General features: G+C 34.4%; 1 protein-coding gene across 11 annotated transcripts in view; it reads right to left on the bottom strand.

Annotated features, from left to right (window-relative positions):
* LOC145688130 (uncharacterized) overlaps positions 1 to 15,102 on the bottom strand; it is a 669,087-nt gene that overhangs the window by 423,003 nt on the left and 230,982 nt on the right. The window lies entirely within an intron of this gene.

The raw sequence follows: 15,102 nt of genomic DNA, 5'->3' as shown, positions 1-15,102 counted from the left end.
CTATATGTAATAACTGTACGAAGTTTTAATGTTATATGTTCAAAACTAAGGGAGGGAAAAATATTTCCCCATGTGCAAACAATAACAACTTTCCTCTATATGAGAAAAGGAAAACAATTTTTATATAAAAAATTCCTGACTCATCCCTAATTATCGTAGAAACATGATTGGTACTCCGTTTTGTTTGGCGCAAGACATCCTTACCAACGGTACCACTTGAATGTCTCTATCATGTACCAAATCGAGAAAATTTCCGAAAAAGGGAAAAGGAGGAAAAGGGATTTTTTCTTAAAAATTTGCAGTTGGATGCAGTTGAAAACACTGGTTTATTAGAAACAAAACGATTTATGAACCATGATCCTACGTCAAATAGCCTTGATGCAATAGCTGATTGAGTAAAAGCCTATAAAATATCTCAAAAAGGCCATAATTTAAAAGTGTTAAACTTACAATGAGGAAAGAAACGTAGGCTATATTTCTCCAAGTGACATAAAGGGCATGCTGTAAAGTTGTGGCGGTGTTGAGTAGTGATTTGTCTACCCTAAAAATGTATACCTCTAGGCCCGGGACTCTTTGGCCCATACGCCACTGATTATAATGTAATTTATTTTTTATTTAAATGAAAGCTATTCTCTACTTTTCACACATTATGACATGAATTAAGATTAAAATACGCAAGGTTTTCCTGGAATTTTGATTAACGTCGATTATTAAAAGAATCAATTCTAAAAGTATGAATGGATGTAAAAGTAAAATCACTTTTCTAGGCAGTAGTCTCTGAAATACTCTAAGTCAAGTCAGAATTTTGTAAGCAGCTCTATTTAGAACATGTCTGTACTTATAGGAAAACAATTTATATTGACAACTGTAATAAAACGAATTCTCGAATATTCTTGGACCAAATTATCACATGCTAGGACATTCTAATTATATCAATTGAAATTTAAATAAATTTCTAACTCTTTCTTTCACTATTTATTACTTGATGGCATAAAACAATTTATATTGACAACTATATTAAAACGAATTCTCGAATATTCTTGGACCAAATTATCGCATGCTAGGACATTCTAATTATATCAATTGAAATTTAAATAAATTTCTTACTCTTTCATTCACTATTTATTACTTGATAGCATATAAACTCTCAACAATAATGCTAAAATATTTATATTATAACACTGTGTTACTGACGATGGTCGTATACTTTATATACTTTTTAAATATGTAACATACTTACGAATTCTTGCACTAAAGCATGAGACTTAAATTATACATAAGCAGATTCGCTATAATTTTTAACTTATTTAAATATTTGTAACTTGTGAACTTAGAGGACTACAGGAAGTTAATCAAGAGAACAATCCTCGCTTTGGGATGTAGTGTGTCGAGAAAGAGGAACAGTTATTTTTTTCATAGGAAAGAAAATAAAGGAAAAGAATAATGAACACAGTGAGTGTTTCAGTTAACGATAAAATGAAACTAATGACGCAAGAATGATATGATAGCGAATCGTGGGAACTGATACTTTGAAAGAAGAGAAAGACTAGTATAAAAACAGCTAATATGCAGTACAACGCATAATCTTCATTACATAATTATTTAAGTACGCGTTGCTTATCAAAGCTTTAAATCATCCACAACTACATATAGTGTTTTTAAAAGTTTCTTTAAAGTAAAATAATAACCATGATGAACAATGAATTTGGCACTACAACTATAAAATTCTTCAGGGTGTTTTAAAACAACACCAAAAATTTTGAAAGGTAATTCCTGACACCAAGAGAAGACAAAAAGTAGAGACCAACTTGGGTGCACAAATACTTCCTTTCGGAGTAATAGGCTGGCAAAAACATGAAAAGATGAACTTTAAAGGTCCATAGCTCCAAAACTACGGAACCTACCGTACTCAGGTCAAGACTTCACTTAGGAACTAATATGTGCGCTATCCAAAAATACATGTTTCAGAATCTTGAGGTACTCACACAATTTTTATAAAGGGAATTTGGCTACGGGCATATAACTTGAAGCACTCACCAACTACCTCTATAAAAAATGTTGTGAAAGTACCGCAAGATTCTGAAACTTGGATATTTGAATAGGCCACATACTAGTTCCCAAGTGAAGTCTTGACCCGACTACGGTAGGTCCCATAGTTTCGGAGCTATTTACCTTTAAAGTTCATTTTTTCATGTTTTTGGCAACCTATAACTCAGAAAGGAAGAATTTGTGCACCCAGGTTGGTCTATACATTTTGTCTTACCTTGTTGTCAGGAATCACGTCCCAAACGTTGCCGGTTGGGGGCGCGGTGTCTCAGTGGTAGAGCGTTCACCTCTGGTGCTTGGGGTCCCGGGTTCGATCCCAGGCCCGCCAAGTGAATTTTGTGGTGGACAAACAATGTGCTCGTGGGTTTTCTCGGGGTTCTCCCGTTTCCTCCCACTTTCTTCACTCCACCATTTCACTCATCTCTCATAATCACCGTCTCTTTAGCCTAACCGGCATAAACGTGGGACGTAAAACTAAAAAAAGATTTCATTTCATTTTCCAAACGTTGTCGGTGTTGTTTTAAAACACCCTGTATATATATACCGACTGTGCTGCCTTTCTGAATCAATTTCTAAAACTGTAGTGTTTTGTTAATATCTTATTTATTTTATTTTCTAGGAAGTCGAAATGCTAACAATGACTTTTATAGTATACATGTATGATTAACTACATAAATGTTAGTAAAAATCTCACGTCAGCTAATATTTCTATTGAAGCAAAATATAATTGTAATGTTATTCCTTATAAAAGATATCCAAAGTCAGGAAATTAATTATATACATATACATACATATATATATATATATATATATATATATATATATATATATATATATATATATATAGGGTGGTCCCCCAATTTTTATTTTTTTATTTTATTTTATTTTATTTTTATTTATTTATTTATTTATTTATTTATTTTTTTTTTTTGCTAATTTAATTCCTCATAGTTGCTAATACTGTTCCTTTCCTACAAGTACTGTATATTTCACTGCAAAAAATCAACTCAATTGGATAATATTTAGGGGTCGCTCAAGCGACACGAAGTTGTGCCATAGGATGCAAACAATTAGGTCGTATACGAGACATATTGGAGGTTTAAAAAATCAATCCTTATAAAGTAAATTGCACTTTTTGCCCTACAAAATGAATTATTTATTATTATTACTAAACTTGCAAATATCTATTACCAAAATTACCATTTATTGATTTCAAAATAAGTTAGATACCTCTAAATATGCAGTTGCTGATCATTTTAAACAGAAAAAATAAGGTTATTAACGAAGTTGGTAAGTTTTCAAAGTGCTCTTCCGAGCGTCTGAAACACGCTTTCTGTGGTCCTCAACAACTTGAATTAGGTTCTGCATTTCACTTTCTTTACTTGTGATTGACTCATTGAAATTGGACATAAGGGCTACTGAACGTTCAACAGCATCGTTGACAACCTTAAGTGACTCGACGATTTGTTTGTCCTTTTGGAATTTGTCCTGAGTTACTCCAGTGCTCGGTATTACATTGGAACATGAAATTGATGTCAACTCGAAGAGAACGTAAGGCGCAAAGAGAGGCTGAATTAATCAAATCATAAAGATTCTTTGTTTCTAAGCCGTGGCAGTCTGTGAGTTTTATGCCTCTTGAACTCCAAGTTTCTTCACAAACCTTAAGACGATTTATAATAGTCCGCTTGTCCTCGATAGGCAACTTCTCAGAAACCAGTGAGAGTGGAACTAATTCTGCTTCAAGATACCACAAGTGAGTTTGAAACTTGTTCATTGCAGATTCAGACACAGATTTATTGGTTATGGCGTATTGTTTGATCTGCTTGAACAGAAGTAAGTCGTTGACGGGGGCATCACATGTCTTGGGACACGAAATCCATGCTTTCACGTATGTAACACTTGCAAATAAACACACTTCCCGCAGACTTTTTTCCTCTTTGACTGTAAGCTTAAACATTTCGCGGAAAATTTATATCTTGAAGCAGCATATTACCTTTCTCATCCAACGAGCCATATGGTAAGCACCTGGTGACTTGAAACTGTACTCCTTTGGAAATTCACCAAGTATCTATCATTTCTTTATAGTCATCATGGGGAACATAGTAATTATCTTCCTTATGTACAAGACAATTTTGTAGAAACATAACATTTTTCAGCGTTCGTACATATGGCATGGAAAGGCGTTCGTCTTTCAGTGCCTTAAAATTATAATGCTTAAGGTTTGGTCAAAACTCTTGGAGACGTTGAAACAGTGGAATATTTGGACCTCTAGTATGTTCTTCAAAATTGTGGGAGGTGCATAATTAATTAGGTGAAATTTATCCGTATTTTGGACGATACCAATCATAAATATGACTCCGTTTCTCTTCCAGTCGTGGACTTATATGTCTTATATTTATGCCTACACTAGAAACGCCATTTTAGGCACGTAGCCAAGGGGGGTATGGACCCCCTTCGAAACCAAAAAAATGGAAAAACTAAGGAAGGATTAATAAAAAGAAACGAGAAATAGAAGAATCAGCGTTAAAAATAAAAAGCTACAGCAAGCGTTTGGTTACTCTTTCTTATGAGCAGCTTTGTGTGGAGGAAACGGGGAGTGTCAGTTAAAAATGCATATTGTTGTAACGGGGTTATTTCATGTCACGGATCCCTTCTCCCCATATTACGAAATCCTGGCCACTTTAAATGTTGTTTTTGGATGAAATTCACAAGCATTGCACAAAACAACGAAAAGGTCCATCACCGCTTAAATGCGAATACGTTCAATATTTCAAATAACAGGTATGGAGCATAATTAAAGGCTTTGAGTGACCTCTAAATACTACTTTTTTACTGCGATGAAATTTTTCATTCAGTATATTTATACCACATGGATCAAAATTGGCAACTATGCGTTTAGATCAGAGATATTTTTTTCTTTACCATTCTATGCTGAACCACCCTAATATATATATATATATATATATATATATATATATATATATATATATATATATATATATATATATATATATATATATATATATTTCAGAAATGTATGTTGTCTGTTGTTTTCAATATTGATATAGGATTAAATTTGAACGTTCTGAACAGGTTATTCGAAGTTATTCAAACGTTCTGAACAAGAGAGAAATATTAGTTTAGAAGAGCAATGTGATAGAATTATAGACATAAAGTTGACCTTTGTCACCAAAAGCACTGTCCTTAGCAATGTTTAATGGAGAATTTTAATGAAGAAAGACTTTAGGGAATTGTATACTAACATAGTATATATGATAAAATTGATAAATGCCTTATTCTGTATCGATGTACAGGGAGTAACACTATTAAATGAGCGAGCAAAATTAACTTTTCCAACAAAGAAATTGAATATGTTTATAAAAAATTCTAAAATTCATATTAATTTTATGTTTTAGATACGGAAATTTACTTGTGCTTTTGAGGGTGAGATCTCGATTTTGGTTTCGGTCGGACATAACTTTGAGGCATTATGAGCCAGTTTGAGTGTTTCTTAAATTAAGTGGTATCAAACTTCCCTTTATAAAGCCAGGAATAAGTTCTACCAGAGATTTGAAAAACTATGACACCTTTTGCAAGGCAGTCCAGTCCTCATCTTCGAAAGCCAACGAAGTCTTTTTCCTCAAAGTTAAAAGTTTCCTCTACTGATTTCTTCATTTTGACGCAAGGGTTACTCTCTTCAACGTTGTCAATTAATTGAAATCTTATTCTTCCATCTCATCTTCTCGTTTCAAATGCATTTTGTATCAAGGCAATTGGAGAATAACCCAGAATAACGCTCTATAGCACATTTTGTGCTTTTCTTAGCCACCGGTGGAATCATGCTCTAAAGAACATGACTAATATATTCTAAAACAAGCGTTTCTCTATTCCTTTAAATATGGTTGTAGTATACTAGCAAACTTTGAGTGAAACATTGTTGTATATGGGAGCTTATTTCAGTTTTCCTCCGTTTCACTGAAATATGTTATACAGCGCTATTCCAGGTGAATGCTTCAATTTCTACGGAAATATCGTTTTGGCTAGTTCCTTTTTTCTTTCTAATAATCTCCAATATTATTTGTCTCTCCTTGGCTATTGGTATTACTTCTTCAATGGATTTTCGTTCCATCCAGCATATGTTATCTATTCTTCTCCATACCTTCACTTGAACAGTAGCTTTAAATAGCTCTGCCATAATTTTCATCTGCTGCATCGTGAAGTGTAGCACCCTGCGCGGAACATTTGGTGAATCTTATTCCTATTTCTCAAATGACGAGCAAACTATTTTTTTCTCTCTCTTAATGTTTTCTTCGATTCTGATATCAAATCTGCAGTGATAGTGCTATCTAGAAACTACTTGTTTTTGCTACTGTCTTCTCTCTAATTAATATAGTCGATTCTGTTCTCTTTTCCAATTGCCATTGGTGGGCTCGCATGTCGTAGTCGATAACGCCCTCAGCTTTGGTGCCAGTGGTCTTGGGTTGGATTCCCTGTAAGGACTCAGTGGAAAAACTGTAAAAAGTCTTTCACGCCAGCCATCTTGAGTGAGGTTTCTTCTGGGTTTTCCTCATTCATACCACGAAAATGCCAGGATGGTATCTAACATAGTGGTCCCAGGTCGCTTCGTTTCTTTGCCATTCTTTCCTCCTCAATTCCCAACGCAATGTGATCATCGAAGGACGTCATCCCTTATACATGACGGGCTAACATGGCCATAGATGTCGAAAGTCAAGAAGTATAATTCCTATCCTCATCCTGTCGATATTGTTTTAACTTCATTTTCCATTTTCTTTATTATTATTATTATTATTATTATTATTATTATTATTATTATTATTATTATTATTATTATTATTATTATTATTATTATTATTATTATTATTATATTCTAACTTAAGGAGAAATGTTGTGCTTCTCTTTTCAAAATGGTTCGCTTTGCCAAACATTAATTTAATGTTAGTTTAATTAAAGAGCATATTCTACGGGGTAGAGGGAGTTCAACATTTCTGCCAAAAATGGATTATCTCACGAGTCCGTCAAGTTAGAAATAGAAATAGAAACTCGGTTGTAAACTCGAGTTTACATTCATTCGGCATTCGTTTGTTATACTCGATTTCTGGCTCTTAACGGTACTAAAACAGAGACATTAAGATAAAGTCATGTGTTCATGGTGAGAATCTGAAGTAAATATTGTAAAATATTTGATAGTACTTCAGTATATATTGAAATTCACACTAAAGAGATAACGCTTTCTGCAAGTACTCATTATTTGATAAATTTATTGTATTCGTGAACAATATAACAATAATAATTGATTGCTTTCAGATGACCTTCATCTTGCAGAACAGGGTGGAGATTAAATGGCAGTTTCATTTATACGGGGGTTAATAATTATTTCATCTCTGTGTTTTGTGCCAGTCTTCTTAGCCGCGAACACCTCAAACTTTGTGCCTGCTCTCTCAAAACGGACTTGTGAACAGTTAATGGTAGTCTGGAAAATGAATGATCAGCAAGCTCCTGATTCCAAACAATATGGACGTGCAGTCATCTTGATCTGATGGTGTGAGAGTCCAGTGTTTTGTTTATATTGCGTACAAATAAATTAAAATAATAAAAAACTTGAAAAATATAAAACTACTTCTAAAAAAATGTGCTTCTTTGTTTTTCTAAAATAGTTGTTCGTTTTAATTAGCGAGGACTGTGTATTTCTTAAGCAGTAGCTACGTACACGTTTACCACTTACGCAATCCGTAGCCGGTAAGTGTTACGGCGTGGCGTAGTAAGCGATGACAGCATGATCGACAAATGCTTCAACTTACAGTGATTAGGAAAAGGCAATTTTCTGATTTTGATGCGGAAATCAAAATGGAGAGGCCACATAAATTGCACGATTTCGATGTTTTACATGATTTCATATCCGAAAAGAAAAGAAAAGAAAAAATACTTTGTAGAACTAAGAGTGACCGAATCTCGAAGGAATGAATGTGCTCGCAAATTTCTACGAAAAGATATAGATGTATCTACAGTAGAAACTAGATTATTATTGGTTAAGTTAGAAATGAAATTATAGATACTTACCGATGTGAATTACTTCTTTATTACACACTGCTGACGTAATTTAAGTGATTATACTTGTGAGAAACGAAATAAATTTCCGTTCCATGAATGCACCCCGTAGGTTAAGAGAACGGATGATTAAAGTAAGGGAATCAACTACTACGAACAAAATGCTGTACAGATTTAAACTAGGGCTCCATGTCTAAATTCATTCCATTTATCCTTTCTTCCCCAATAAATTTACTTCTAATTCTTTCTATAATCATCCTATATAGGTGGTGTTGCACACCTCGTTGTAGGCTCACTTTAGGAGGGCATAGCCATATGGCCATAAATGCCGCATATTTTAGGTAAAATTCAACGCAAGCACCCCAAGAAAAGACATAGGGCTATACACATATACAAGTATGAAACCTACAAATTCCTATATATATTCATAGTACGCTTGCAACAATATGCCATAAGAAAGACAAATACGAGAAATGCATACTAAACTGTGCCAGGTAATCATTACCAACAATATTCCTGTTTGTTCTGGTTTAGGGAAGGACGTATCTAGTGTATGTGCGCGATAATGCTGAAGAGAATCATAGAGACCAGGCGCGAAATAATGTGGGTATGCGCATAAAGTAAATTGTCTTTACAAATTTTAGGTTGCTCTAACTTCAGATCCCACCTTAAACTCCAGGTATCATCCTACATAGCCTCGCTGCTAGCAAATATCACAGCTGGTGGGCAGGTGCCAAGAAAATAATATTGTAGAATACATTAATTGGACCAAGAAACGTGATGTAAAGGTGTATTATCTGATGGCTTCAAATTCTTATGATGAACAAATATCTTTTGTAACGATTTACAATAGGTTTCCACAATTTGTAAAATTTACAGGATTGGTTCGGATTAAAGTTTAGTGTCCTGCTTAGCATCGAAGCCATGTCAGACGTGGTCCTATAGTTTAACGTGAGTTCTTCCTGTAATCGAGCTCTGTTCTCCCGTAAAGTGCGACATGTAATAATAATTTGATTGAGCACCATGTAGTTAATAAAAATATATCCCTTTCAGACCAGACACTCAATTTTATGAAGGTATATCCACAATACTTGAATTACACATATGCTGCTTAAGAAGGCTTCGGTCCGAGCTCGAACTATTGTAAGGATTTAAACAACGAAAATTGGTGCGCACCAATCTAATTTATTCACAAGTATTTGCCATACTGAATTCTTTTCGTTGAAGGATATTGCTAGCTAGAGACTATTCAATAAATAATTTTGAAAACATTTGTAAACATTACGATTGTCATTCTATTTCGTGTTCTTATTGTATGCGTTGTTACATTAAATGTTGCAAGATGTTATTCAGTGAATGTTATGAACTTTGTTTAAAAATTTAATGCTCTATTTGGACAATTATTAGTAACCCGCACAAAAGTGAGTGCTAAGGCTGAACAACGATACCCGAATAGTATTAGACTTCGGAATTCATTAGGGGTCCAGTACTCCTTATCCAAATACCAGTCTAGGCCATGATCCAGCAGTGATCTTAAGACTGGTCAGGACGTTGCATGTAAAACGTTTTGTTTATTTCCAAGTATGTTTAACATCGATTTCTCTTCTAGAATGGTTAAGCGGCAGGCAGATAAATCGAACTGGAACACTTCAATTTATAATCATTTCCAAGGATAATTCAGATTGTAGAAATATAAAACTTCCTAACGAGAAAGACATGAAGTGAGGAGAATTCGAAGAGTTCACACGAGACGATAACAAAATAACTCTGCTACAGTGGAAGGGCAACAAATCCATTGTGATTGTTTCGGCTAGTAATGACTCCAACCCCACTGAAGATGTCCGAAGATGGCGCAATCAAAATAAGGAATATGTTAGTGTTCGTCGTCCTGCTGTTAGGAATAAAATGATCAAATGCTGCAATATTATCGGACATGGGTTAGAACCAAGGAGTGGGCTCTTAAAGTGATTTTTAATTTTTTGACTTGACAATAGTAACTCTGGTTCGAGTACCGTAAGACTGCAAGCTACTAAGTGTCAAGAAACAAAATCAGCTGGATCTCCTGGAATTTTATTTCTCTATTTCAGAGTACCTCCTCGATGGACCACCTTGAAAGCACTCGCCTGATCACTTTGAATGGCCAGAAAATGCCGAAGAGAAACCAAAAATAGTTAAGATTAGAAGACCTAAAGCACTGCCGTCAAGAAACAAGAGATTTCACAGGTATAATCAATGTCCTATAGTGGACAAAATTAAAGCTCCAAGATGATAGATTTTAGGGCTATATGTTACTATTCCGAACAAAGTATATAAAAATGTGATGTGTATTTGTGTCTTAACAAGGACGAAAACTGTTCCATTAAGCTTCATGCAAACGAGTAATATGAGCATTCAACATTGTCATTGCTTTGTATTTTCGTGTTGTGTTCTTATTGTTCATCTGGTTACGAGAAAACAAAAAGGAACACTCTTTAATACCAGTAAAAAGCATTATAACAACCTTCACTTTTGTGAGCATCAGAATTAGGAGGAGTTAAGTCCAAACTATCACATTGTGAGGATCGAGCTTTTCCGCTCCCCACTTTGGGGTAAACGTCAGGGAACGTATCACTATCAATTTGAGATGTACTTGTAAAGAGTAAGTACTTGAAATAAAAATTAGTAAAGTATTTTCTTTCTGAGTCTGCAAAAAAATATTGGAATTTTATCTATGCGGTGCATATCTACAGGTAACGAAGGGAAATGGGAGGCGTTAGACACGGAATCTTCCATACTGAAATCATTATGTGTGGTATGTGAAAGTGATTTCAAGTATACCAACTCATAATGTGCAAACATAGGATTGTGCAAAATGTAAATTTAGCACGCTTAAACTGCCTGGAGATTATATTGTGTAAATAGTGGAATTTTCAATAATTATAAAGCTAACAATCTTCATCTACAATTTCCAAAATAAATTTAAGCGAAAGTTAGAGCTAGCTGAAATTGACTATGAAAGAGAAAGATGCTTTTCAGCGCTAACACCCTGAACCAGATTTAAATAGAAATTGTATTTCTAGTAACCACCTACCACTGGTTAGTGGTGCTTTCTATACTTGTCGCTCTTGCAAATTGTTGCAAGCATATTGAAAGTCTATACGCAATTGGTAGGTTGCATACTTGTGAAGGTGGATAGGTGTTTGCGTGTTTTTATTAGGATTTTTGAGTAGAATTTTATCGAAAAGGCACTCTGCTTATAGCGATACCGATTAAGCTATCCTAAAGTAAACCTGCAGAGAGGAATGGAGCACCACCCATAAAACAGTTATTGAAAGAACTAGATGTAGATTTAGAGGAAAATACAACATATATGGAATCAATCTAGATATAGATCCCATTGTAAATCTGCATACCTTTTTTGTTGTAATAGCTGATTCCCTTACTTTAATCATACGCCCTCTTAGTCTACAGGGTGCATTAATGGGATGGTTATTTCATTCATTTTTCATGAGTATAGCCACTTTAACTACTTCAACAGTGTGTAATGAAAGAGTAATTAATATCGGTAGTATGTCAAGTATCATATGCAAATTAACTATTAATAATTTGTACTATGGATATATTTGTATTTAATTTCGAATAATTTCAATTCTTCTTTAAATTCTCTCGTTAAACCTCATCACGAGCACATTCAATTGTCCGAGAGTGGCCACGTGCACTATAGTCTATAACTCTCACCTTTAATGCGAGCGGTCCCGGATTGGATTCACGGTGAGGACATGCTGTCGAAAAAGTGTAAAAGCTTTTTCAGGCTAGCCATCCTGATGAGGTTTTTCTTGGTTTCCTTCATCCGCACCAGGAAAATGCCGAGATAGTACCTAACATAATGGTCCGGGCCACTTCGTTCTTTCTCAATTCCTTTCCTTTTCCCCAATCCAGCAGGCAGTGTAAACTCCGATGATCATCTTTAATACGTGAGGGTCTAACATGGTCATAGATGACGAAAGATCAGAAATCCAACTCCTAATTCTAATCAATTGTTCGAGATTCGACCACTCTTAGTTGTATAAAGTTTGGTTTTACCTCTTTAGGTATGAAATCACGTAAAACACAGAAACTGTTAAATTTTAGTGGCCTCTCAAATTTAATTTTCACACTAAATTAGAAAATCACAATTTTCCTGTTTCCTACAATTTCAAGTAGGACACGCTATCATCAGTTACTGAGACATTCACAGTAACGTCATTAATCCTTACCGGCTAGGAAATGAGTAAACGATTACCGTGCACGTAGCTACTGCCTTTTTGTCATTTTAGGATTCTCTCTCATGTTTCGTTTGTCCTTTTCATTTTTAGGAGTCATGTGTTTTCCCAGGGTATAGTGTTTTGTTGTATTTTTCATTCACTTTACCCTGTCCACTCTACATTGATTGTATTGTGAGGTCGTGAGTACGGAATGGGTAGAGGAGTAGTGTAAGTTCTCTTTATGTACACTCTGGTGCGGCGTTGCGGAGACCACACATAATGTTCATTTTTAATTTGTTTTAAATAAACTCAATTATATCGTTACACAACCTTTAATTTTGGGTTCGAGATCAACCACTCGTAGAAACCCAAAATCTAAAGTGAGTGGGATGGAAACTCAATCTGCTGCAGCGGATGAGGTAAAGACAAGTATGATGATTCATTTAGTACATTATCTTATAATTGGAAGGAAGAATGCCAATTTTTCAAATGGTATTGTAGTGGTAAGGGCTTGTTCCCTTTTGTTATAAAATGTATTACTACATAGCTGGATGCGTTAAGGACACCCAAAAGCTGCGAAATAATATTATATTAGTGGAAATGGTAAAAGAGAAACAAGCAGAGATGCTACTGAAATTAGAGAGTATTGTATTACTTCTCGTTTCAGTAGAACATCATAGTCTCTTGAATGTTAGTCGGAGTGTAATTTTAAATTAGGATCTCCTGGACATAAGTGAGGAAAGGATAAGATTAAAATAGCTCGAAAGCAAACTGCTTTCAACACAGTCACTAATTATTACTGCTAGTCTGCCCATGCTCCTGATATTCGCAAAAGTCGGATATTATCGTCTAAAGGTTGGACCATACGTACCTAGTTTTCTTTAGTGTTTTAGTACACGGCATGAAATGGGACTGCGGTATTTGTGCAGATTGTGCGGAGCCTTGAAAAGACACTAAGCCCTATTGTTTTAAGTATAAGGATGATTATTCTGCTTGACCTAGGAACTGTCCAAGCTTTCAACGAGAGAAGCGAATCATAGTTAATGGTTGTCGAATAATTTCCGCAGCCGATGCTAAGGAAGTATTCCAACCTCGCTTGCAGTTTTGCATCTGTTGTCGCCACTTCTCGAAAATCTATGGCAAGTCAGACATCTGACGTTTTCATGCTAAATCTAGGAGTCTGAACCGATAACCATAGTAATTAGTTTAAATAGCAAACCTCTCTAAACATCAGTTGTTTTTCGCAGCAGCTGTCTCCAGTTAACACAAACTAATCATCACACAGCATACACATTGCAATCATGAAATTAAGCCAACATATACGTCATCTTTACGACCCAGCCCTCTCTCAAACAAACCCAATCTCTATATGTTTGCAACCAACCTTCTATTTTACTTAAATATATGATATGATGATAAACGAAACAAGGTAATTGACAAACGAGACAAGATTTACCTTAAATAGAGAGAGAAAAATGAGACTTAATTTTAAAGTACATAATTTATTCAATGAATGTGCTGAGTTCATTGAATCTTTAATTTTCATAAGAATTCTTAAACGTTTATAAGTATTCAGAATATGATATTTTATGTTCTCTCATCATTATTTGACTGTCCACAGAGCACTAAATATTTGCATTCTTTTTGTTTCAGAATTTGCATAATGTTGTGACATCAGTTTGAAGCGTTGCGTAGTATCCTCTGATCTATTACAAGTTAGAGAACATAAAGCATTGTAGCCGGCTTCAGAATTTAACACTAGGTCTGTAAAACACAGTAAGAATAATGCACGTGCTTCATCAAAATTATTTTTTGATAAACGTTTGTAAAATCTCTAAATATGAAGACCTGTTATAGTTGAGCAAATCTACGGGAACAATTCTCGTGAAGTAACCGCACTTTATGTTATGTGTATTGCTGTATTTGTATCATTCAAAGACTGTGCAAATTAAGTTGTCTTGTTAGTATTCATTAAACTCGTAGTTCATAGTTTAATGATAAAAAGAACAATAAATATGTGAAGTTCACTTAAATCTACCAGTAACAACTATGAACACCTGTTATAGTTTTCTTTATAATACAAAAATAGAGATAAGCAATATACCGTCTGGAGATCACTAGATAATAAATATAGCGAACAAAGTGCTTACCAACATGCTACACGTATCAGTGATTAAATTTTTAAGAACAAACAAATTAGTCTTGGCTTCGTGTGTTTTGATTTAAGGGAACAATTGGCATATCTGTAACTCTTTATTCTTTGCATTTAATAGTTTATTATTAAAAGTCATTGCTAAGATTATGCTCTTCTGTTTGAGTATTTTTCTTCTATATTATCTGGTTTGTTCCTTCGTAACATTAGGAAAGCATTCCTCCATTATGTATTATAAATATATTTGTAGCATATCAACATTAGCAATTAATTGAATGCGACAATTTGCTTGATGACTTCATTGACTTGAAAAACTTTAAAAAAAATATTAAATAGGTAACAGAAGCTAGATATTGTAATATGAAATTCTAGTGATTATCTACACTAACTAGAACAAACGTCTTGCACATGGTTTCATCTTTGATTCTCTGTAAGAATTCTTGACTTGCTTATCTCAAGACATGGTTTGTCAAGTGAACCTAGGGAAATATATCGTAAGTTTGAACAAACCAATTCAAAAATTCCAGTATATGAAAGCAAAGAAAATTAGAGACCTGTTCAAATTCAATTTCTATACAATGTCCAAATTCCAACCAAACAAATTAATATTTTCCC

This window comes from Thermobia domestica, chromosome 6 (assembly GCF_964235325.1).
Source record: "Thermobia domestica chromosome 6, izTheDome1.hap1.1, whole genome shotgun sequence".
NCBI classification, from domain to species: domain Eukaryota; kingdom Metazoa; phylum Arthropoda; class Insecta; order Zygentoma; family Lepismatidae; genus Thermobia; species Thermobia domestica.
Note: the sequence above shows the minus strand (reverse complement) of the source record. Positions and strands in the feature narration are given on the sequence as shown.